The sequence below is a fragment of the Camelus ferus genome, chromosome 15 (genome assembly GCF_009834535.1).
Source record: "Camelus ferus isolate YT-003-E chromosome 15, BCGSAC_Cfer_1.0, whole genome shotgun sequence".
NCBI lineage: Eukaryota > Metazoa > Chordata > Mammalia > Artiodactyla > Camelidae > Camelus > Camelus ferus.
The window spans coordinates 20,957,946-20,985,178 of NC_045710.1; the positions used below are offsets into that span (position 1 = coordinate 20,957,946).

The 27,233-nt window shown below is 39.6% G+C and overlaps 1 long non-coding RNA gene across 1 annotated transcript; it reads right to left on the reverse strand.

Annotated features, from left to right (window-relative positions):
* Nucleotides 1-2,655: 2,655 nt before the first annotated feature.
* LOC116668925 lies at nucleotides 2,656-27,045 on the reverse strand. The gene is made up of 3 exons (XR_004326217.1): nucleotides 27,034-27,045; nucleotides 16,932-16,942; nucleotides 2,656-3,137 (listed from the first exon to the last, which is right to left on the reverse strand). It is a non-coding gene; the product is annotated as an uncharacterized LOC116668925 (long non-coding RNA).
* Between the last annotated feature and the right edge of the window lie 188 nt (nucleotides 27,046-27,233).

Sequence of the window (27,233 nt, forward strand, 5' to 3'; positions counted from 1 at the left end):
AAATGAAAAGCTCTCAGGAAAATTATGGTCCAAATATGAAGCAACTGGCTCAACACAGAACAGGAGATTATTGTCCGTGAAGAACAGACAGACAAGTAAAAGGAGTAAGGTGAAAAGTTGTGCATTTCTTCGCTTAACAAGAAAAATGTAACACAATTCATAATTTCAGGACGACAGTAGAGGAGGAGTAAGAACAAGAAAGGCAAAGCCCAAATATGAAATCAGCTTAAATATGACATGATTTTCAGCAACTGGTGGAATGTAAGAAAAAAATTCGTTGAGGATTTTCCCCTTAAGTTGCACAAGAGTAAAAGACATTGCAACTACAGAGAAAGAACTATAATCAGAGCATAATACTTGGCTCTGCAATAAACAGCCAGCACCTCCTCACAATAACCTCAAAGCTTTGTGTTGGCTTTCACTTTTGGAATTAACTTAGAGCAAAGTCAAAGAAAACTTTATTATAATTCCAAAATATAATATAGGCACTCTCAACTTTAGAAATGAATGATTCAGCTCACAGAAATTGAAAGGTGAAGGAAAAGGAAGTAATGTATACTCTAGAACTAATGTATTCTTTACTGTTGGTGGTGTATTTCAAAGGATATCTGGATCAAAGGTAAATAAATATGTATGTAATTTTGTTAAATATTACCAAATTCCCTCTAGAGAGATTGTACTTTTTCACATTCCTATCAGCAATGAATAAGAATTTCTGTTTTCCAATCCTAATTCTGAAGGATGAAAAACAGTGTCTCAGTATATTTTTTATTTTAATTTCTGTTATGGGTCAAGTTGCATACATCTATCATTGAAAAGTTTTTCTTTTATTTTGATGTAGTCAAATTTATCAATCTTTTCTGTTATTAAACCTGAATTTTACAGTCAAAATGCAAAACACAATTAATAAGAATAAACCCAAGTCATAGCAGAATTCACTCATGTTTTACTCTAGCACTTGTGTGGTTTTGTTTTTCACATTCGAGTCTCTGATTCATTTCGATTCCTGAAATAAATCTCATGTGGTCACTGTGCATAATCCTTTTTTATGTTACTGGATTTAGTTTGCTAATGATTTTTGCTTTTCTTTTCATAAAAACTAATGCTCTGTAGTTTTCTTTCCTTGTAATGTCATTGTCTGGTTGGTGTCAAGGTAATACTGGCCCCAAAGAATGAGTTGAGAAATATTCTCTTCTCTATTTTCTGAAAGGGTTTGTGTAATATTGGCATACATTTAATTGAATTCAGCACTGAATTCAATTCATCTAGGCCTGGGCTTATATTTGTGGGATGATTTTTAATTACTAATTCAAATTTTTGGCTCTTTGTATGCCTGTTAAAATTTTCTATTTATTATTGAGTCAGTGTGATAATTTGTGTCTGTCTAGGAATTTGCTCATTTTATATAAATTGTTGATCTTGTTGGCATAAAGTGGTTTATAATATTCCCTTATTCTTCCTTTAACTCTTGTAGCATTTCTAGCAATATCCCTTTTTTATTTTTTATTTTTTGACAACTTGTGTTTTCTTTCATTTTCTGTGTCAGTCTAGCTAAATGTTTGTCTGAAAAGGAAAAATCTTTTCAAGGAACCAGCTTTTTGGTTTCATTGATTTTCTCTATTGCTGTTTGGTTTTCTATTTCATTGAAAATGTATTATTTCTTTCCTTCTAGTTATTTTGATTTGACTTGTTCTCATGTTTCTAACTTCTTGAAGTAGAAATTAGATTGTTGGCTTTAGATCTTTCTTTCTTTCTAATATAAGCATTTTAAAGCTATAAATTTTCCTCTAAACACTGCTTTAGCTGCAGCCTAAAACTTATATGTTGTGTTATTTTAATTTTATTTATTTCTAATAAATATTTCCTAATTTCTCCTGTGATTTCTTCAACCTACAGATTATTTAAAAGTATGTTTCATTTTCAATACTGGGGAATTATTAAGATTTCTTTCTATTGCAAATTTTTAATTTATTACTGTTGCAGCTGGAGAACGTATTTTCTATGATTTCAATCCTTGTAAATTTATTAGGACTTGCTTTATAGCCTAGCATAAACTCTACCCCAGAGAATATTCTATTTGCACTTAAAAACTGTGTGTATTATTTATGCTACTGTTGGGTGGCACACTTTGTAAATAGCTGGTTAAGTCTTCTATATCCTTATTAATTCTCTTAACTATATCTATTATTAATAGTGAGTTATTGAAATCTTCCACTGTTCTTACCAAACTGTCTATTATTACTCCTTTCAATTCTGTCACTTTTTTGCTTTAGGTATTCTGGAATTCTATTGTTAGGTGTTTATAATTGTAGTATCTTCCTGATGTATTCATCCTTGTATCATTAGAAATTTCCCTCATTGTTTCTAGTTATAGTTCTTGTCTCCAAGCCTAATTTATCTGATGTTATTCATAACCATAACAGTTATGGTTACTGTTTGCATGGTATTTTCTTCACATCTTATTTGTGTCTTTGAATCTAAGGTGGCTCTCTTACAAATAGCATAGAATTGGACCTTATTTTTTAAATCCAGTTTGGTAACTTCTGCCTTTAAAGTGTAATTTTTAAACTACTCATATGTCATGTAATTATTGATATAACTGGATTTACATCTGCCACTTTGCTATTTATTATCTTACATCTTTTGTCTCTTCTCCTTTCTCTATTTCACCTTTAGTGGATTCTATATTAAATTATTTTTAGTATTATTTCAGTTGCTCAATTAATTAATTTATTTTTCAGCTATATTCTCTCCATTATTTTCTTGGTGGTCATTTTAAGGATTGCATTATATTTCTTTAATTTATCATAATCTAGTTCAAGTTAATATTCTCTTAAAATTCCAGTAAAATATAGCAAGACTGCTCCAATATAGTTCAATTTCCTCCACTCTCCTTTACACTTTACCCATACATTTACCATTTCTGGCACTCTTCATTTCTTCCTATGTATTCAATTAACATCAGGTATCATTTTCTTTCAGTTTGAAGAAATTTCTTTAGAATTTCTTGTAGGGAAGGTCTATTAGCAATGAATTCTCTCAATTTTTGTTTATCTGGGAAAATATTTATTGTTGTCTTAATACTCAAAGGATAGTACTGCTCAATATATTCCTCTTGGTTTATACCTGTTTCTTCTCTTAGCACTTTTGTAGCATATCATTATACCTTATGACCTTCATAAGTCAGCCATTAATTAGATTATTGTCCTCTTGCATATGATAAGTCATTTTTCCCTTATTGTTTACAAGATATTCTTTGCCTTTGGATTTGTCACTGAATATGTTGTGTCAAGGTATTACTCTCTTGTTTATTCTTCTTGGGGTTGGTTGGATCTGTAGCTTCATCTTTAAAATCTGATTTGGGAAGTTTCCAATTATTATTTCATATATGTTTATTCTGCTCTTTTCTCTCTTCTCATTTTAGGACTACCTTTACAGATATGTTGGTATGTTTGATATTGTCACAGAGGTCTATGAGGCTTTGTTAATTTCTCTTCAATAGTTTTTTTTCTTTCCTGCTCTTCAGCTTAGATGACTTTATCAAACTGGTTTTGATTTCACTGATTCCTTCTTCTGCTAATTTACACCTGCTATGGACCAAATCTAGTGATTATTTAAAATTATTGTACTTTCCAATCCTTAAAATTCCATTTGGTTCTTTTTATACTTTTTCTATTGAAATTTTCTATTTGTTGAGTCACTGTATTTTCCTTAAATTCTTTGGAAACAGTTTCTTTTAATTATTTGAATATATTTATAATAGGGCTTTAAGATTTTTTTTGCTAAATTTAACATTTGGGGCCCACTCAGATTCCATTTCCATTGGCTTTTTTTCCCTTGATTATGGATAATGCTATCTTGTTTTTCTGCATGCCTAATTTAAAAAAAATTAGACAATATTTTATAACAAGTCTCAATTCTAATTTTTTTTCCTGAGGTATGGTTTTGTTTCTTTGTTTTCAGTAGAGGGAGTTAACTTCCTCTGACTTGAGCTGCAAAATTCTTCTCTGCCATGGTGAGCAAACACTGATGTTTCTCATCAGTTCTTTATTCTTCCCTTCATTTTTCAGCTTTCTAGGGATAATATAGGTTAGGAGCAACCAGCCATTTAAGTAGAGGTTGTTCTCAAACACTGTGATCTCTCAAAGTTTCCACCCACCCCTCTACCAACTTATCTACGAGTTACAAAGAGTTCAAAGTTCGGCCAGTTTTCAAGTCTGCCTTGACCCTCACTTTCCAATGGACTTGCCTGAGACTCTCCTTAGCATGCACCTAGTTTCATGGTCTGTCAAGGGTAGGTGAAGAGCTTATCTAGCCCTGGACTCTCATTCCCAGGATTTCCCTCTTAAATATCTGACTAAGCCACCATTTCATCAGACTTACTGTGTAACCACAACATCAGGTTAGCAGAGTAGTGGCTTTTCCCAGTTTATTTTATACTGAGATTTGTACTTTTACTGAAAACACCCAGAGTTTTTACCCTCTGTTCCTTATCGACTCCAGGCTCCTTGGCAACAAAACTGCTTGTTTTTCCTGGCCAGTTCTGCAATGGCAACACCACTATTCTTGTCAACAGATCTGCATGTGGAGGTGGAGACAGTGTTCGGAGGATGATCGCAATCCCAGAATATAGGTTGCAGACTGATGTTCTCATCCAAAGCTCTACTAGTTTTTCAAGAATAAATGCACCTCAATTTTTTGTCTGCGCCTTTGGTCAATCTCTAGATCTCTGAAATTATTCTTCTTATACTTTCTTCCAGTTTTATACTTATTTTGGAGGGATAAAGATATGTCAGTTTTTGACACCACCATAGCCAGAAGTTCTGTTCTCCTTCTGATCCATCTGAAATTTATTAATATATATTGTATGGATCTAATTTATCTTTTACTATATGGCTATCCAGTTGCCTCACATTACTTACTAAAATAGCTATCTTTTCTCCCCAGTGATTTTAGATGCCACATTTATCATATATATTAAATTTCTCTATGTATTTGGTCTGTTTCTGGATTTTATTTTATTCCATTAGTCTATTTATGTTCCAGTACTATACTATTTTAATTATAGAGACTTTGTAGTATATTTTAATATCTAATAGTCCTGGTTCTGTCTCCCCACCACTCCCCGTGCACACGCGCGCGCGCGCACACACACACACACACACACACATAGCTATTCTTTCATGTTTATATTTTTTACAATTCAGTATCAGCTTGTCTAGCTACAGAAAAGAAAGTATGTTAGCATTTTTATTGTGGCTACATCAAATTTATAAATGAACTTAAAGAAAATCACATATTGATGATATTGAGATATATCCAAGAAAAAAGTACATGTTTCAACTTTTTTTAAGCCTATTTTTTGTCCCTCAGAAGTGTTTTATGGTTTTCTTCATGTAGCATTTGCATATTTCTTGTTAAGCTTATTCCAAAATAGTTTATCTCTTTTTGCTGTCTAACCACATTTAAAAGTCTAATAGCATTGACCTTTAGCCTCAAATCAAAATCCATCCATGGTGGGATAAAAAGACTATATGGGCCTAAGAGTCAACTAAACCTAAATTCAAATTCTGACTCTTCTTCTTTACCATGTGACCTTAAATAAGTTGTAACTGCGTTGAGCCTCAGATTCTTCACCTATAAAATGGAGATGATTAAATCCACCTCTAAAGGATAGTGTGAAGATGAAGTGAAATAGCCTATATAAAATGCACACAAAGTTGTCACTACTGCCCCCTTTTATGATGTGATCATTGATTCTTGGACTCTGAGCTTTCATTTCTATGTACTTCAGATTTGTTGCTTATCCTCCCAGCCACATATGCTGGATCTCTTGCTGCTACTTTATCAATAAATTGGTGGGCTTAGAATTGGTGTGTAAACAATGAAGCACACTGTAATTTTTATTCCTTTGTATCAAGTACTATTCAAAGGGTGCAGTATGTTTGCTCTTCAGGTTTCTTAATAATCATCTAACCCCCACTTTAGGATTATCTCATTGGCAATATTTTGAGGAATGAGAAATAAATTTCAGATTCAAAACATATAATCTCCCCTTCCTAGTTTCAACCTCTACAAGGGGGTGGGGAAGGAACGTGAAGAAATCCCACCAAATTTCAAACAGCATTTCAAGGTCTCCTCCTGCCCTAGAATTTATTAACAACCCATCATTTCCTCACTATCTTAGCCCCATGCTCTGTTCTTTCTTCTGTCTCTATTTTCTCTCTGTACAGCTGAAGTAATCACCTTTAATCCCAGATAAGGCGCTCTGCGATCCTAAGATAAAAGGTTTGGGGTTCATAAACATAGAGTTTGGGATTGCTTAATATGTCTCTGAACCCTTACTCAGCCCTGAACATCTCTGTAATCTTGATCCCTTTCAAAGTTAATGAACCACATGGGAGCTGGAGGTACACTGCCTTAAAGACACCAAATGTCCTATTTTCAGAAAACAGCCTGTTCATTTCTGAAAACAGCCTGTTTGTTTCTGAGGCAGCCCTTGGCTGCTGTTCTGGATTCTCTGAGCCAAACAGAACCTCCCAGAGCAGCTGAGAGAGGCAGGTGCTTCCTGGCTTCTCCAGATTCACACCTGGAGTGAGAACATTTGCAGCCCTATTCTTTGAAGCCTCCCCTCCCTGCCCTCTTCTGGAAAAAATAGCTACCCTCACCCTTCACTACTTACCCTTGAGCCCCCCTCAACCACAGATCTGGCAATAAAAGGTGCATGGTTTCTTCTCAGTGGTGGTTTTCATATTCTCTTTTTCTTTTTTTGGCAGTGGAATTCTCTTTTCAAAATCATTTTTTTTTTCCCTGAAATCCAGGCTAGATGACAAATAGCAGTGGAGCAATTCAAGATAAAGGGAGACTGAGGATGAAGGCTCCTGCTGATTCACCACCATTCCCCACCCCTAGTCCTCTCTACCACCATACACTCACACGCCAGGGTAAAGTCACATTCACAGAACCCTGGATTTCCTCGTAACATAATGTGAAACTAAGGAGGAGAGGGCAGAGTGGTGGTGGTAAATATTTAGCTCTACAAATGAAGTTTTAAAAGAAAAAAAAGAAGACTGTCATATCAGATGACATTCCTAACAAAAACTAACAGTGAAAAGTATTTAAACTTTAGAGACCAATGCACAAGCCAGGAAGTCAGGGCACTTGGGCTACACAACCCCCTTGCTATCGAATGACAGCATGATCTGGGTGAGTTACTTAAGCTCTCCAGGCTTCAGTTCCTTCTTCAGGTAAGGGTTAATGACATTGACCTATTCCCTTACATCTTTCCAAGCAGTCACTGGCAAAGGTCTGTCTTCCTCCAATAGTATTCTATGAGGAATAATGGGACCTGATGCTACATAAAACTCTTGTTTTACAATATTTTGTATGAGCCAAAGGTAATCCCAATTATACCTATATTTAAAATAATTATTTACCCACATAATCATTCCTCTTTATTGGAGTTGAAACTTGCACTTGCAATTGATTAAGTTTTCTATATTTTATAACATTGTCTATGATGCATTTATTTCTTCTGTTTTGCAACATACCCCACTAAAACTTGTTCAATGGAAGTGTGACATTTTTAGGACATGATTTTTAAGTGGTATCTGTGTGCAAATTACATTAGCACTTCCAAATTAAATTGTTTTTATTTTAATGGATGGTGTCAAACAGATAAATATCTAATTCGTATTCTTGGGAGTAGAGAGAGTAGTATTAAAAAATATCAATATAATAACATCCTTAAAGTCTGAAGTTCAAGGAAAGCTAGGAATATATATTGGGGTTTTAGCTCATAAAATCATTTTCATCTTAAGGCTAGTCTTAGAGTTTCTGGATCAAATAAAATATCAGCACCTCCCACACAGAAAGAGTAGACAGCATATACAGGTAGAAGATGGAGGGAGACAGGGAAGAAAACCAGCCTTATTTTAACAATCTCCTTTCTTCTTATCCTGCTGTTCTTCCTCTGTAAGTTTTGCCAACCTGGTTCCTTGACTGTGTGTTAATTATGCCATTCATTTTCATGACTGTTTACAATTTACAAAACACTTTCACATTCATCTCCTTTCATTTTTTTTCTTTCTTTTTTTTTTTTCCCCCATCTCATTTCATTTTAGTCTCACAAGAATCCCCGGATATCTGGAAAACAGCTCTTTTTGTACCCATTCTTCAGAGGATGAAATATGCTCTATGGAATAACTGATACCCAAGTTGTCTGGCTGAGCAAGGATCAGAGCTCTTTGTGCTCTTCTACCAGCCTGCCCAGCACTCATATTATGTCGGGTGCTGACATCTTGACCTAGCCATCTTTTAAGGCCTCTCTGAGGACCTTCTCCAGGAGCAGAGGAGACCTCTGGTGGAGCTGCCTGGAGCAGTTGACTCCCTTAGAAAGAGCACTGACCAGAGTCAGAAGACCTAAATTCTGGTTCTAGTCTTGGCCCTGTATGATTCACTTAGCAATATCAGAGCCTTCACTCATCTTATCTAGGCCTCAGTTCCTCTGTCCATAAACTGGGAATGTAAATGTGCCCTGCCCACCTCACAGGCATACTGTGGAACTCCACATGATACACACATAATACATATGAAAATGGTTTCCAAGGCAGTGGTTTCATTTCATTGTGTCTCACAGACCCCTAGAGATGCCTCTTTCAAGGTCTATGTCTTGGGATCTCATCATCCTTCAGAGTCACCCCAAGTCCCCAGAGGGTCAGCGAGCTTGGGCTCTGGGTGGAGAGAAAGTGCACTGTTGGTGCCCTGACCTTTCCTCTCAGGGATGGCCAAGTAGGCTGCTCCTGGAGGGGCCCTCCCTGCCCTGTTGGTCTAGCCTTGCCAGTGGCTCCCCAATTAAATCATGGATCTGGCCTCTCCCCGTGCCCCTGCCTCAGCCCTGGGGGGATCATGACCTGATCTGATGAGAGACACAGCCACAGCTCTGAGGTGCTAGAAGCCAACCCAGTGCATGCCCCCATGGAGCCTACTGGGCTCTTTTAAGACTGAGAGGAGGGGAAGGTGGGGTGCAGAGGGTGCAGATGCAAGCAGCAGCTGCTCCTCCAGCTCCCAGTCCTGGTCCCAGGGGTCTGCTCTTCCATCCCCTGTCTCCCTCAGGATGAAGTCCACTGTGTTCCGTACTCATTAAATGTTTATCTGGGTAAAGCTTCAAAACCTGGATTAGGCAGGTCCTGGCTGGGAAAATCTGCACTGCTAACGAGGGTCAGCCAAGCTGGGGTTGGGGGTGGGAAGGAAGGAGAAGTCCTGGATGCAGAGTTGTGGCAGCAGCCATGGGAGAGCAGAGAGAGAGGGGAGGAGGATGGCGGACACCCTGAGTTGGGGGAGGGGGCAGGAGAGGGCCCCTGCACTTGTTTAACCATGTATTACTCTTATAGTTTTCAGATGTGCTTCTGAGGCTTTACAGAAGTGGAGCTCACCACATCCAGGGAGGGAAAGGCACCTGCCATGAAGCCCCCTATATTTCCTTAGGGCTAGAGGATCAAGCTCAGAGAGACAAGAGATATCTGCAGGGCTCAGCCAGCCTGGTGGGAGAGCTGTGTCCAAGGGTGAGTTAGCTGTCAGGGAGTCCCAGGCTTTGGAAGATTCTCATGTCATCCGTCTAAAGTGTTTTAATAGGGTAATAATACTGCCAGTAATGGTCAGCATTGAAGGATATTGGGCACTGCTAAACCGTATGCATGCAGTATTTCATTTAATCTTCACAATGGTTCTATAAAGGAGGGATGATGAGAAAACTGAGGCTTACCTATGCAAGTTGACACAGTCTATAATTTATGTGACAGCAAAGCTTTGAACTAGGGCTGCGGTCTGACTTCAGAGCCTGCACTCCTAAGCAGCCTGCTGTTCTGAACTGTCTCCCAGGCATGAACAGCCTCTACTAAATGACATCTGACAGCTCCTTTTAAGGAGAAAGACAAAAACGTGTCCTATTGAGCACCTACCTTGTGCTAGGCATGTTACATTCAATTCATTATCTCTCATATTCCTCACAACAGTCCTGTGAGGTAAATACCCTTCCCTCCAGTTTACAGATTAGAAAACTGAGACTCAGGAATGGTAAATGATTCACTCAAGCTATGAAACTTGGATCCAAACCCATGTTTGTCTGACTCTAGGGTCCGTCCTCTTTCTACCAGGCTGATCTGGATGTGTTTATTTGTGATTCTCACTCAACTTCAGGGGCTCCAATAGTCCCCCAGCAAAATCATTAAAAAGAGAAGAAGCCCCTGGGGAAGCTATAGGATTAAGGGGTAAAAGTATCATAAGTTCAGGCTGGGAATTGACATTCCAGAGAAGCTTCTACAAATCCCCAAATTCTGGGAGTTATTGACCCACATTCTGAGAATCTTGGTTTCAGAGCCACTAACCCAGAGCACACTGGGGTATAAAGACACATGTTTTTGAAAAGTCCTGGAGGGGAAACATCAGATCAAGAGTCAGAAGTTTGCTGAGGTTCTCCCCTGCATTCTCTGAGTGACTTCTGGCAGGTTAATTATGCTCTCTGGGCCTGTTTCCTAAATAAGACCTCCTAATGACCCTTCCAACTCTAGTCCTTGATCCTGCAGTCAAATCTGTCTTAGCCTATGAAAACTGCTCCCAGTAGAGCTGTCCTGAGCACAATATTTATTGCGAAGCATACTACAAATTGTTTGTTACTAATATTAGGTGTACCCAATTAGAGTTCATTCAAGTAACATCACTTTCACTCATGATGATGAATAAGCAGGAAAAAGAGGATTAATTTCAACCAACACTAGGAATGACACAGATACAAATTATTGGTTCTTCAAGGTGGTTGTAGGTGAAGGAGCAGCAAATTGCAGAGCTGAGGCATCAGAAAGGTGTCATGGAGGAAGCGCCATCTCAACTGGGTCGTGAAGGAGAAGGAATTTTACAGGGAAGAAGGGCCTTCCTGGCAGAGGACATATTAGATCCAGATAGTCTTCACCAATCATGATGATACTATTCATTCAGTGCATGATAATTGAGCCAGTGTCCTCAGGGGAGACCTGAGTTTCCACTACCCTTACCACGGCTCACAATCCACAATGGAAACAGGGAAAGCATCCTCCTGATACCTAGGGAGGATGAGTTCTAAAGCTGCAATTTCTAGGGACTTCTGGGAGCAGAGGACATTTTCCTTCTTCCAGCAACTCTCTTCAGAGTCCAAAACTCTGTCCTGCTTCGTTTCGTCCCCTACCCAGATCTAATCAGTCTTGTCCAGTCATGCCAAGCCCTGCCTTACTCTGTCCTGCTCCATTCAGCCCTAGAAGTCCTGCCCAGTTCTGCCCTGAGCTGCCCAGTCCTGAGACGCCCAGTTCTGATGACTTCTGCCCAGACCTGCTCAGCACAGCACATGCTTCACTCTGACCAGTACTGTGTGGTCATGCCCAATCTGCCTTGCCCAGCTAAGCCCTATTCAATCCTGTTCATGTTCTGCTCAATCCTTCCCATCCAGCACTGCCTGGCCCAGCCTTGCCAACCCCTGCCTTGGTCTGGTTCAAGACAATCTCCTCCCCTCCCAGACTCAAAGGAAGCCTTTTTTTCTCCAACACATCCATCTCCAAGGCTATATTTAAGGACATTATAAGAAATAGCCCTAAGAATTCCATTACTGCATCTATTGTAAGAACTTTGTTGAGGACATTATTTACTATAAGGATTCTCTTTATAGATACCCTTGGCAGATGTTTCTCTCTGGACTCAGTCACAGGAATTGTGCTTCTCAACTGACAACATTGTTTTAACCTCAGGGCACTGTGATCCTATGATAGTTCTAACTACAGGGTCTTGCAAGAATGCACGGAGCAAATAAATGCCCCACATTTACAAGTGTATAGGATCACAGTGTACCTTTTTGCACTAACTGTTTTCATCTCACATTTTTTCTTTGCCTCTTATTTCTTATGACTAATTTATTTTCTTTGTAAACTACCCTAAATTCTTCTTAGAAGAAGTTGGGCACAAATAATAAGGAACATTTATTAAACTCTCACTCTACGCAGTGTTGCATGGATGGGGGTCCCCTACTCTTTCACACTTGTGGACAAGGCACATGGAAAAGCCCTCCTGTTGTATGTCATGTTCCATTCCACCCACAGCCCCTCCAAGTGGAAGGAAGAACTCACTTAGCAGGGTGATTGCTCCCATGCAGAACAAACCTGTAAATCCTTAAGAACTTGTTGAATCTGCTTTAGGGACTTTAAGAGAATCAGATTTGAAAAACAGATTTGCAGAAAATAATGATAAATGACAGTTTTAGGTTTCCTAGAAGCAGAGCTCATGAATGGAGTAATCATTGTCATACCATTAATTATCTTAAGACAGAGTGAGGGAGGGAAGAGCTGTGCACACAGGTGGAAAAAAATTCCAAGTGGCATCTATTTGAATGCAATGTGCACAATGTACCTTCAGTGTCACCTTTATTATTATCAAAAAGAACCAGAATTCATGGAGGTCCTACTATGGAGAGAGTCAGAGAAAACAGAGAATAAAAGAGGTGATTTTTACCCTCAAAGACCTCACATTCTGGGTGAGTAAAGACGTCAGATAGGAAAAAAATTACATGGTATAATGTTGTCTATGCTGAGTGTCCAACTAGAAACAGGGTACCCATTTAGGCTTTAATCAAGGAAGTTTTAGCAGCTTCATCTGCCTTTAATGCCAAAAATGGATAGAAGCATGCAGGCAGCCAACTATCCAGGAACGTAACAGAAAACCAGCAGGCCAGAGCAGGGTGGTGACAGAGATAGCTGAAAAGAAATGATAAATGCCAACATAACCAGGGACAAAATAGAAGGGAGTCTCATCGTACATGCATTTTACCTATACAGATTCAACTATGGGAGTGTGTGCATGCACGCATGAGAAAGAGGGAGGAACAATGTAAAATGTGCATGCTCATTTGCCTACTACTCCTCTCAGAGCTCATGTTTCAGGGAATGAGCATGAACCAGAAGATATGAACTTGATTCCTTCACTAGGTCTCAGTTCCCATGTGCCTCTCATAGTGTGAGCATCTCACAGCAGGGCTGTGTAAATCTAATATTAAAAGGTCCTTTTTTACATGGACCCACCCCCAACCCAATTCAACTCTTGGTGTCTTCATAAAATTATATTGTACTTGACAAGTGATCTAAGGAATTTTCATAGGTAACTGTGACTCCATGTAATTTCCTACCTTCTTTTGAGCTCCACCTTGACTAAGATGCAACTGCAAAAATGTCTTATAGGTGCTTGATATGCTTTCAATGAATGAATGAATGAACAGCTAAAGAGGAGAAGACAGAGATGAGAGTAAGCCTCAGATTGTAATCTAGGGTGATTAATAAAGGGATCACTGAGATAGTCATAGAAGCCCAGAGTTGGAGCTGGTTTTGAAGAAATGTTAGCAGGTTTCACTCTTAGTCACCTTCATGTCATTTCCTCAGCTGAAAGGTCTGATCCTTCTTCCCTCACTTGAACTACTTCTACTGTTCTTCAAAACTCTGTAGAAGCCTAAACATCACAACCTTAGTTAAATCTTTTCTGAACCCCCTGTGGAGATTTAGTTACTGTGTTCCCTTAGCACAAAGTATGTATTTCTATCATAGGACCTATTTATAAGTGCTTTATGATCATTTATTTCAGTGTGTCCAACCTCTACTCATCTGAGAACATCTTATTCACTGTTTATTGTTGATTCCTCTAAACAGAGCCTGGAACATAGTGCAAATTAACAGAGTGAGTTCAGTTAGACGCAAGCTGAGATTGATGACACCCATCCTGGTAGGCTGAATTATTGGTCCCACTTTTCATCCCCCTTGTAGTAGCATCCTTGCACTATGACCTCAGGGAGAGCAAAGTGTACTTCCTTGCCACTTGATTTTTTTTCCCCACCCAGCAGTTTTCAAGTTGTGAAATAAAAACATCAGAAAGGGGGCAGGGTGATACCTGAGATACATTCAGGGGAGCAGGTCAAAATTATTTTCATAATAATACTAAGACATTATTTGCTCTTTCACTGAGTTAGCATTTTCACTGATAGTGCAGAGGCAATATTAGGGAAAACTGCTGGCACCTTAGCATGAACCAAGGCCACTGCCACCAAACTGAACCAATAGCCATCATGTTCTTCACAGCCATGCATTCATGGCAAGAGAAAATGCCAGTTTCTCTACAAATTTCCTTGATGAAACAATAAACAGGATTAATTTCATTAAATCTTGATGTCTGAGTAAATATCTCTTTAACAGCTTGTGTAAGAAAATGGGAAAAAATAAAGCCTAGGAGTTCCGGTCAAGATGGCGGAGTGGTAGGAGCACGAGCTTGCCTCTCCTTGCAACTACACTGAAACCACAACTGAATGCTACACAACCATTGAAAACAGACTGGAATCTGGCAAAAAAGATCTTCTGCAACTGGAAACATAAAGAAGGAACCACAGCAAGATGTTAGGAGGGGCATACTCGCAATATAATTGGGCCCCAAACCCCCTGGGTGGGTGACCTGCAAGCTGAAGATTTGTTAAGTCGTAGAGGCCCTCCCTCAGGAGTAAGAGCTCTAAGCCCCACGTCAGGCTCCCCAGCTCGGGTCCCGGCACTGGGAAAAGAAGGAGATCCCAGGACACCTGGTTTTAAAGGCCAGGGGGGCTTGGCTCCAGGAGCCCCTCAGGATTGGGGGAAACAGAGACTCCATTCGCTTGAGAAGCATACACAAAAATTCATATGCACCAGGTCCAAGGGCAGAGGCAGTGATTTCATAGGAACCTGGGTCAGACCTGTCTGCTGGATTCAGAGGGTCTCCTGGGGACGTGGGGGACGGCTGCGACTCACTCAAGGGACATAAACACTGGCGGTGGACATTCTGGGAGTGTTAATCTACATGAGCTTTCCTGGAGGCTGACACCTTGATTGGATCATTAGCACCAACACCTAGCCCCACCCAACAGCCTATAGGGAAGCCTCAGGCCAAACAACAGACAGGGTGGGAACACAGCCCCACCCATCCTCAGACTTCCTAAGCCACAAAGGCCTCTAGACACAGGCCTACCCACCAGAGGTCCAGGACCAAGCTTCACCCAGCAGTGGGCAGGCACTGGCTCCTCCTGCCAGGAAACCTGCACAAGCCTCTAGTCCAGACTCATCCACCAGTGGCAGATACTAGAAATAAGAAAATAATTTCAAAGCCTGTGGAAGGAATCCACAAACACACAGAAAGATAGACAACATGAGGCGGCAAAGGAATACCTCCCAGGCCAAGGCACAAGATAAAATCCCAGAAGAAGAAATAAGTGATGAGGAGATAGGTAATTTATCTGAGAAAGAGTTTAAAGTAATGATGGCCAAGATGTTCAGAAAACTCAAGAGGAGTATAGATGCACAGAGTGAAGTTTTTAGCAAAGAGTCAGAAAATATAAAGAATACCCAGAGTTGAATAAAAGCACTGAAATGAACAATACACTAGAAGGAACCAAGAATAGACTAAATGAGGCAGAAAAGCAGATCAGTGAGCTAGAAGACAGATTGGTGGAAATCACTACTTCAGAACAGAAAAAAGAAAAAAGAATAAAAAGGAATGAGGACAGTTTAAGAAGAGGAACAGGAAGTGCTCTAATATTCACATTACAGGGGTGCCAGAAAGAGAAGAAAGAGAGAAAGGACCTGAGAAAATTTTTGGAGAGATAATAACCGAAAACTTCCCCAACTTGGGAAAGGAAACAGTCACCCAAGTCCTGGAAGCATAGCGAGTACCAGACAGAATCAACCCTAAGAGGAATACACCAAGGCATATAGTCATCAAATTAAGAATAATTAAGGATAAGGAGAAAATATTAAAATTAGCAAGAGAAAAGCAACAAATAACATACAAGGGAACTCCCATGAGGTTATCAGCTGATTTTTCAGCAGGAATGCTACAGGCCAGAAGGGAGTGGCACGATGTATTTCAAGTGATGCAAGGGGGAAACTTACAACCAAGAATACTCTATCCAGCAAAGATCTCCTTCAGATTTGATGGAGAAATCAAAAGCTTCACAGATAAACAAAAGCTAAAAGATTTCAGCACCACCAGACCAGCTTTACAACAAATGTTAAAGGACATTCTCTAGTAATCAAAACATAAGAAAACAGAACAAAAAGAAGAAAGAGAAAAAAAAAAAAAGAGAGAGAGACATACAAAAGATTGCTTTGGCTGTTCGGGGTCTTTTGTGGTTCCTTATAAATTTTGGAATTGTTTGTTCTAGTTCTGTGAGGAATGTCACAAGTATTTTGATGGGGGTTGCGTTGGATCTGTGGATTGCTTTGGGTAGTGTGGACATTTTGATAGTTTTGATTCTTCCAATCCAAGAGCACAAGAAATCTTTCCATTTCTTTGTGTCACTTCAGTTTTCAGAGTACAGGTAACCTCCTTGGTTAAGTTTATTTCTAGGTATTTTGTTGTTTTTGATGTAATGGAAATGTCTCTGCCAGTTATAAAATTCTGGCTTTTCAAGTGAAAAAAAAAAATGAATGAAGGGCTGCAAATGGCAAAATATCCTTCTTTTTATGGGTGAGTTGTATTCCATTATACACACACACACACACATACTGCATCTTTATCTCCATTATCTATTCAACTATTGGTGTGCACTTAGGATGCTTCCATATCTTGGCAATTATAAATAATGTTGCTGTTAATAGCAGGGTGTATTATCTTTTTGAGCCAATTCTTATTTTGTGGTTGGCTTTATTCCTTTGATAACTATGTAAGTTTAAAAAACTAAAGCTCTAAACGTTCTTAGAAATGATGAACAGTACATATATGTAAATTAAAAATATACATGCAGTTTAAAAAATGATCTATCAAGCCATGAAAGACATAGAAGAAACTTAAAAAGACATTGTATTAAATGAAAGAAGCCAGTCTGAAAAGGCTACAAACTGTACGATTCCAACCAAATGACATTCTGGAAAAGGCACAGCTACAGAAACAATAGAAAGATCATGGTTTCCAGGGGTTTGGGGAGAGGGAGGAAGGGAGGAATGAATAGATGGAGCACAAGGGATTTTCAGGGCAATGAAATTATTCTGTATGATACTACAGTGGTGGCTACACATCATTATGCATTTGTCAAAACTTAAAGAATGTACAAAATCAAGAGTAAACCCTAATGTAAACTATGGACTTTGGTTGATAGTAATGTGCCCATGTTGGTACATTGATTGTACCAAATATGCCACACTGGTGAGGGATGTTGAGGGTAGGGGAGTATATATACGTGGGTGGGGAGGGCTATGTGGGAACTCTGTATTTTCTGTTCAATTCTGTTGTGAAACTGAAACTGCTCTAAAAGAATGAAGTCTATTAAAAAAATTTTAAAAAAGAAAAGAAAATGGGAAGTAAGTATAAAGCACTTCTGCTGTATACCCAAGTACCATGGTTGTCATGAGGAAAAGCAGTTGTGTGACTGAGCTGCAAGCTACGTTAACTACTCTTCCCATGGCACACTACTTTAACTTGAAAGAATGACTAACAAACTATGATTATTCAGACTTACGTATTTAGCAGACACTTTGTCAAAAGCAATGTGAGACTGTCACTTCTTGAAAAACACCTGACAAAACTTGTTGCTAATGATACAATCTGAGTTTTCAGATCAAAATTAGAATTTTGTAAAATATTTTGTATTTGTGTATTAGAAAGTCTGACTCCATTTTTTTTTTTTTTTTTTTTGAGAGGCCCAAATCCTCTCTCTTTCCCTCTTGCCCCACATTTGACAAGCTGGTAAGGAAGCCCTGGTACTCTCTCCCCAGGTGACAGCAGAGAAGTCCAAACCACACATGCCCTGGATATGCATGGGAATACTCACTGTGCCCCTGCCCCCTAACTACAATAAAAACCAAAGTCACTATCCCTTGTTTCACACAAGCCATTTCGGATTGGCTTGGGTGCATGCCCTACTCTCTCCAGAAAGCCTCAATACATGAGTAATGATTTTTTTTTTCATGCTTTCTTGGTGCATGTGTGCCATCATCAGTCTTGACAACCAAGCAAATTTTGGGTGAGGGATTGATCCCACCCTCCGTGGGCAACTACAGGAGAACAGGCACTGTAAGCATGATGGCCTAAGCAATGACCACAACCACCTGGGGGTGCTTATTCTCTTGTTTTGAGATCGCTAACCAGCTCTTCTGCCTGTTGGCATGCATGCTTTTGGAGCTGCTGCCAACTAGCCGGTGTGCCCTTTGAGCTGTGTTGTGGACTGCTGGCAAGCTTGCACTCTGAGCTGGGCTCTTTTGTACTGCATGGGCTGAGTCCTACTGAGGCTCTGTTATAGATTTAACTGACCTAAATCAGAAACTTTGATAATGGCAGTTGGAACAGGAGTCCCTAACAGGGATTGGTGCCCTCCAAAAGTCACCCTGGATGGTATGCCATGGCCCAGATCTGTGTTTTTCAGATTGAACCGTGTGTCTTGCTTTTAATATAAGATTACCCTGACCCATTCTAGGCTCAGAGAATGACTCCTGCCCTGTGACTGTTGTTTGTGTGCACCACACAGATGTTGACCCCTGTTCTAGAGAACACTCATGGACAAACATACAACCATTCCTTTGGTGGCTGCTCATATGAGAAAAGAAAAACTAGTATGTTATCACGCTGAAGTACAAGCTCCACAGGGCACCTGGCTCACGGGGACTCTGTGAGGCTGAAAGTGACTCTCTGTCATTGGTGTTTTACTTTTGTTACAAAAAAGATCCTGATCCTCAGCTCTGAGAGGGGAAATCCATGATGCTCCAAAGCACAGATACTAATAAAAGTATACCAAAATATACCAGTTCCGCAGAGGGGCCGGAGGAAACTATAAATTTACCAGAAAATTTAAAAAGTGATCACCTGACTCTAGGCGCCACGACCTATCAGCATGCTCAGTGGCCATATCCACCTCATGGAGCAGAGGCCCCTGAGGCAACAAAGCAGGTAATATTTGTAGGTGTTGTTATGAGGGTGTGTGTGAAATTCCTGACCCTAATGACACTGACTGGAATTCCATGGATGGAGAAACTTAAAGGTAGGACAGGGTAAGACCTCCCCCAAAGTGTTCCTTATAACTACTCAAAAAAAACTTCTATTCGGGTTGAGGAAAGAGAAACTAAAACAGAGATCTACGATTTACTCTATTAGAAATTCAAAACTGACTAAAAGAATTTACTCAACGGGAAGATGAAAAGGGAACGAACTGGCTTTTGTATCTCTATAACACTAGTTCAGAATTAACATTAACATTTGTTGAGATATGTTAATTGGCAAGCACACCTTATGATCCCCAAATTAATAATTTATTGAGAAACGCATTTGATCTACTGAAATGGGACCATAATAAATGGGTTCGTAATATGCACCCTCTATAAAATTCTAGAGCTCATCTCCCTGTCTTTTCTCTAATCCACTGGGTGTTCATAGAATGAAAATTAGCCCATCCCACTGCCACCATTGTAAATGCTCATGCTTTCACTAGTTGGAAAAACTTAAAGGAAGAACAATAGCTATTGAGGAAAACTGGCATGGTGCAAAGGATTTACTATTTTTTTCTGGAACATCCCAATCAACCAGAAGTACTTACTAGCCTCAAGAAGAGACTTTTGATGCTGATCCAAGACAATTCTTTTAAAGAAAGACACTCCCAAAGAATCAAGTAGACTTGTTTCCCCTTATTAGCCAGGCTGTCACTATTAAGAAAGCATTAGATGGCCTACATCTACTTACCATGAAGAACAAGAGGAAACTCAAATAAATATTTACCTATCAAGGAGATAATCAAGGAAATAAGAATTATTAAAGGAGGCAATGGTTCTAATAAAGGACCTCCAGGCAATCAGCCCCGCCAAAACCAATAACCTCATCAAAAGGTCTAATATTGGAGATTCTAAAATCTGGGTTTCCCAAATCATTTAATCTTGGGTACAACCCCTGAAGAGTTACAAGCTTTATTACAGCAAACTGTGCAGAAGCTACAAGGCCCGCAGTGCCAGGCCACAGCACATATATAGCAAGTTGCCTCCAGACCTCCATGACTCTCATGCCCCTAATACCCCAAGGGCCAACTACTGAATATCCTGATTTTAAGCAGTGGCAACCACCACAAACCTGCTAGGGACTCAGCATCTCTCAGAGGTATAAAGTACAACACCTGGAGACAATTTGCCCCTATACCTCCCTAGTTGTTCGTTGGTCTCCCTACAACCAGCAAATCTTCATGGCCTTAGTCAATACTGGACTCAAGTTAGTTATACTTGGGGTCCCACAAAATTTAAACAAGGTACCATCTATGCTCTTAGAGGACTTATGGGACATTCAAACATACAGCTAACAGCAATGCCTCACCGTAACCATCAGCATTATTTTCTTACCTAAATTCCCCAAGGTCATAGCACTCATTTCCCCTAAAATAACCCCAGTGGGCATGCCCTGATTCAGTTAAGTGATGAGTCTGAATAAAAGAAAGTCTTTGACACTTACAGTTGGTTTCACAAAATAGTATCCCACAGGCCTTCTCCACACCTCCCTTCCACTTGCATAAGATAGTTAATGAATAGCTCAATGTATTTTGAAACAAGATCTACAGGAATTAAAAGTCATTATGCAAGACTTACTGAAAGAGGGGGTCATTGTTTCTACTGTCTCCCTCTTTGATAACCCAATTTGGACAGTGCTCAAACCTGATGAAAACAAATGATACCTAACAGTGGTTTACCCTAACCTTAATGCCATGATACTCTAAATTAAGGTCCCCATATCTGATATCATTGGTATTACTGACTCCACCCTATCAGCAACTGGAAAGTATTATGCTGTTATAGATTTAGCTAATATGTTCTCGGCACTGCCCATTTTGACAGTCTTTCAACTGAAATATGGCATCCCCTTTGAAGGAACACAATATACTTTCACTTGTCTCCCCGCAGGGTATTTCAACAGCCCTGCCATCACAATCATTCTTTGCAGGCATTCTATTTTCTCCAGGAACACAAGTATGACATCACATTGACTACATCCTCCTTTGAGGAGATTCAAAGGATACAGTCACACAGGATGTATAAACATTTGTCATAGACTTCTCCAATTAGGGCTGAGTCATTCTTCCCCATAAGATTCAAGCCTCTACCACATTAATAACATTTCTGAGCATTTTGGTTCAAGGAACCAACTCCTTACCTTATCCACACCCACTGATTTAAGGCAGGCCCAACACTTTCTGGAACTACTCAAATTTGGAGGCAACATATTCCTCACTTATAAATTTTACTAAATCCCACTTATGTTGTTACTCAAAAATCAGCCCACTTTGAATGGGGCTCCCTACAACAACAGACTCTAAAATCTGTCCAAATTGTAATGCAACAGCCAATCCCATTAGTGCCTTTGGAGATTCCTTCACTGTAAAGACATTAGCAACCTCCCCCTGAAGTTTTTGTACCACCTATGACAGCCATAAATTGCTCATGGGCTTCCAGTGCAAGAAACTCTGCAGCGTCATACTATACACCTTTAAAGCAGCAATCGCTGGCCACATATTGGGTTCCTCTGGGGATGGATAGAAATTCTCACAGGCCCTGAGCTCAGCCTTGACTCAGCTTTACCAGACCAGTCTTTTACCTAGCTGCCCATTATGCCTTGGGTCACAAACACAGCACCTTACAGGCTTATTTAGCATACAGAGGCCTCCTTATTGAAATGGAAATAGTGCTTACAGGTTAGGGCCAAACCTGGGCCCTCTGGAATATTTTACCTACAAGAGGAGACAGCCTCCCTGTCCTCAATCCCTTGCTAGATGTAAAAACACCAGAGGTGATCATCGCTCTCCCAGACCCACTTGCCACCTGGAGAGCCTGTTGGAATCAACTGAGTGACCAGAAAAGGGGGTCTATATACTTTATGGGTGGCAGAGACACTCCCACACCATACAGTCTGCTGGAGAGCTACTCTATCCCCTAACCAGGACATCCCTAATCAAGGGTAGGGCCCAAGGTCAGCACAACTGATCAAACCTCCAATGATCACCTTAGCACTAGAGGATGCCCTGGCCAACAATATGTCCCATTTGCCATTTGTACAGCAGTTTGGGCCACTGCCAATGGTATGGTCGTCTGGTACAAATGATGACAGCAACAACTCCTTATCCAAGGTTATCCCCTTTGTAGTAAAAAAAAAAAAACTCAGGAAATTTCTTGTCTCACGGATATCCAAAATATAAATCAACATCATGCATGCCTCTGTACATAGTAAAGCCACAATACAAGCCCTCACCAAAACACTCCTCATCACCTTCAAAGTTCCAGACATTACTGACAATTACCAAGGCACTCATTTCATTTTTCAAAATAATTAACACTGGGTTTATAATCATGTTTTACATATACAACTAATTCATTTATTCTTCAGTTATTCATTAAGAACCTTCTATGAGCCAGATATTAGATTCTGGAAATAATGAGTAAGGTAGACATGGCCTTTGCTTATCAGGAGCTCATAATTCCAAAGGGAAATAGTCAGCTAAACAGTAAATGAACATACTAATAAAAGCAAGCATGGAGTGCTAAGGGAGCTCAAAGGGGAAGTACCTACACTGAGAACTGAAGCATGAATAAAAGTTAGTCATGTTTAGGAGGGAAAAGAGAAAACTGTTCCAGACATACAAGAGAACACTGCTTATTCCAAGAACTGAAAGATGTTCACTATGGTGAGAATAGAATGCTGGAATGATGTAAATCAGGAAAATGGAAACCTCTCTAGGTATTTCAAATAGAGTAAATTTAACAGAGGGAATTTTTTTTACAACTGTGATGGAAGCATCGAGAAAATTAGAAAGAAAAAAAAAAAAGGATGAAGAAGCAGCTTAGTGATCATGACAGTGGCTGAAGCCATCTGGCAGGGGCCAAGGCACAGTGGTGGCTGCCTGGCAGGAGTAGGGCTACAGAGGACACTACAGCCTGGTGGGAGCTGGGGCCAAAAGGAGATGGAGGGAATGCAGCTACTCCTGGAGATACCATCTGAGGTGGAGAGGTTGGAGGGGTAGAAATACCCTCCCCTACCCTTCGTCCTCTGCCAGTGCTAAACCTAGGTGGAATCCACTTGAAAAGAAAAGAGCGTCCTGGAATGCATTCTTTCATCCCCAATGTAATACAGAGGAGGGGAAGGAAGAGATCAGAGGGTAAAGGGCAAAAGACTAACACAGTAAAGGTAAAACTGAAAAAGGAGGCTAAGGTCAGATCACCCATACTCTTGTAAGCACTTTATCCTAAACACAGTAGGGAGCTATTGAAGGGTTTTAAGCAAGAAGTATATAATTGAATTTACCTTAAAAGATTACTAAGTATTTTAATAATTTTTTACTTTAGTACCTGAGAATTAAAAATAGAAGTTTCATAGTAGCAGATGTGATCATAAAACATCTGAAATTATGATCTCCCCATTTTAAAAGCTACACTGGTAAGTTACAGTGTATCTAGAGACTAGAAACAAGACTAATGAGGCATCTGGGAACCCTGTCATCAAAGAACCAGTCTGAGGGTATCAGTCACATTTCTCCTGGAGAGGAGAGCTCTGAGAGTAGCTATGACAGCTGTCATATTATACAAAGAGCAGCCATGTAGAAGGAGGCATAGGTTTTTCCCCTCAATATTCCAGAGGGAAGAGTGAGAAGTCAGGGAGAATGATGGGAAAGCAGATTTTCTTTAAGTTTTGATGGAAGAACTTCCCAACAGTTAGAACTTCTAACAATAGAAATGGACTCCCTCCAAAATGCTAAGTTGTTCCACAAGAGGGTAAGCTCCCAGTGAGGAAAGGTGATGAAATAAATCTTGTTTATTAGTTGGGGTCAGGTTAGAGGGCAGTTATAACACTGCAAAATTCAGCAGCCTAATAAGACAAAAGTTTGATTTCCCACTCACACTACACATCCAATGTGGAGTAAAAGGAATTTTGCTCACTGTGATTCCTCAGTGAGCTGGTGATGGGCACATGACCATTCATGATCACCACAAAAGTGAAAAAGGAAAGGTCCCCTTAGAGCCTCTGTTAATTGGTGACATGAGCCTTCCTCCTCATATTTCACCAGCCAGAGCATGTCACAACATTCTAGCTACTTTAAAGGATTATGCTCATGAAACAGAAAGACAGAAATATTTAGAGAATAGCATTAATGACAATCATAAACTTCAGTATCTTGATTATACTTGTCCTGACTACTTTGCAGGATGGTTAAGAGGATAAAATCACGTGCATGAAAGTTGTTCATAAGGATAAAGTGCTGTAGAAATGAATGGTGTGCTGATGTTCTGCACCTTGTTCACTGCCCCCTCCCCAGTGTCTGGTGCATAACAGAGGCTCTGTAACTGTTCGCTGAAAGACTATATGGATTAACAAATATTTTGTGTTGATTTAACTTCATTACTGGGGAAAGGAAAGTTGAGTCTAGATGTACTTAACAAAAGGGGACTAGTCCACTATCATTTGAAAAACAGACTCCTTTGTTTAGACAAAAGATGACTTAAACAATCTCAAAAATCCTTTTTAACAACAACAACAAATGCTAACTGCACAGTCTCCCTCTGGAGACATAAAATATAATAGTTACCCTGAAATAAGAGCCTGGGTTTCACGACTTGTGAAAGAGATTTTACTCTTTCTAATAAATCCCTCCTCCTCCTACTCTTTACTTTGCAGCTTGGCTTTATTACCTTGACAGCATGAACTTTATTTACTGTGTTCCCATCATGCATAGTAGCAACACAAAGCAGACATAGTTTTGCTTTCACCAGTAACTGCAGGGTCAAAAGAGTGCTGGCCACACAACCAACATCTAGTATATGCTGAATGAGTGCTGTGAAATAGAGGCCCCAACCTCCAAACACCAAGGCAAGGTGTCCCAGGCAAAAAAGCTTCACTCTCAAGCCCAGACATTTCACTCACCAAGAGGAAGAGGAACCTCACTGGTAAACATAACCCCTTTGGGGAAAGAACCTTGGCCCACACAATCATAGTTTTCTGCTGAGGTGGCATTTTTCCCAACACATTATGCTAAAGCCAGTTGGAGAAGATGCTGAGGACTGTTATTTCCTAATTTGACTCTGCCATTTCCAGTAATGGAAAGCTGTACTCCAGCCATCCATCTTAATAAATGACAGATACATTTCATTAAAACTTCCTTAAATAATTTCTTGTGGTTTTAGGAGGGAAAAACAAGAAAGAATGCTGTTTTGTGTCCCTATGCATGTCAACATTTTGAGAGCTATTAAATGAAGTAAGTGCACATCTTCAGTTGAGAATTAAGTGGTCAACTGATGCCAACCCAAGTGTATTTCTCCAATGCATTTGCCCATTGGACAAAGGCATGAAAGGCTGTTAGACTGCGTTGGCAAAAGAGTAATAATAATAATTACACATGATTTGAAACTTCATATTGCACTGTCCGTCCCTAAAACACATTGTAGAATGGAGACAGGTAATTCTGTAAATGGACTCTTCTGAACTTTGCAGTTCTCTGTGGGTAAATAGGTATATAAAAATCCAGTATAGTGAAAATAGCATTACACTGGATTCAGGAGATTTTAATTCTAGTCTTGTTTCTACTGCTTAGGAGCTCTGTGACCTTGGCCAAGTAAACAAATTAATCTGTGTCTCTATCTTCTCCTTTGTACAGTAAAGATATAATACTTGTCAAAATAAGCTCACAGGATTATTATGAGGATTAAATGAGACAATAAAGAGAAATAACTCACTAAACTATGAAGAAACTTTTACCAAAAAACACCTTCATGAGAGCAGGGATTTCCTTCCCTTCTTTCTCCATTTCTCCCTCCCTTCATTCTCTCCCTCCTTCCTTTCCTTCTTCCTCTCTCTCTCTTCTCTCCTCCACTGTTCTCTTTTCTCTCTCTCATCTTCCTTTTCTACTCCCATATCCCCAGTGCCTAGAACAATACCTAGCACACAGGAGGTATTCAATAAATGTTTTTGGATTAACAAGTATAATGGTTAATTTTATAATGACTCTATCACAGGGTACCCAGATATTTGGTCAAACATTATTCTGGGTGTGTCTGCAAGGGCGGATGAGATTAACTTTTGAAATGATAGACTGAGTAAAACACATTGCCCTCCCTAATGTGGGTGGACCTCATCTAATCAGTTGAAGGTCTGAATAGAACAAAAAGGTTGAATAGGAGGGAACTTCATCTTTCTGCTGGCTTGAGTTGGGACATCAGTTTTCTCCTGCCCTTGGACCAGAACTTATACCATCAGCAATCCTAGTATCTCTAGCCTTCAACCCAGCCTGGAATTTACACCTTTCCTTTCCTGGGACTCCAGCTTGCTGACTGCAGATCTTGGGGCTTTTCAGTCTCCATAATTGTGTTATCCAATTTCTTATTTATATATATATATATACATATATATAAATTCTTATATATATATGCAGGTGGGTAGGGACAGAGACAGACATCTGTATATCTCTATCTCCATCCCCTTCAGACTCTGTTTCTCTGGAGAACTCTAACTAAAATACAATGAATAAAACAGACAGCGTTGGTATTAATAATTAACCATTTGAGTTGACTTGACCTTCTAAGTAGACACAAAGAACTTAGGGTGACTGAGTGTAATTAAGAGAAATGTGACAAGAAAGTTCAGTTGTAACACAAGACATGTCATTTTATACTCCAAATCCCAGATAGGACCCTTCAAGGTTGTGTAGTTTATGTCAGTACTGTTGTGCTACTCTCCTCTGAACTCTCATTATATGCTCTCAATGTATATGCATTATCTCATTTAATCCTCACAAGCCTATTATCCTTCCTTTATTCTACATATGAAAAATACTGAGTCTCAGAAGGTAACTTGTCCAATGTCAGAGCTGGCGATGGAGTGGTGGAGCCAGAGCTGAACTCCTAACCACCATGCCACTATCTCTCAGCTTCCAAGTTTGACGGCAGAATTACAGCTGTTATCACTTAGCATGCATTGTGTTATGAATATTAATAAAATCCAAATCAAACTGACTTAAACATGAAGGAAATCTATCAATTCATACAAAGAAGCACAATGTAGAGCTGTCTTCCATGCAGTTTAATTCAGAATTGTGTTTCATTTCTCAGGTTTCAACCTTATTCATGTACATGCTTTATCTCTGACCAAAGCAAAGTGATTACAGTGATTCCAACACAATATTTATGTTCTCCATCATCCACAGAGACTTGAAA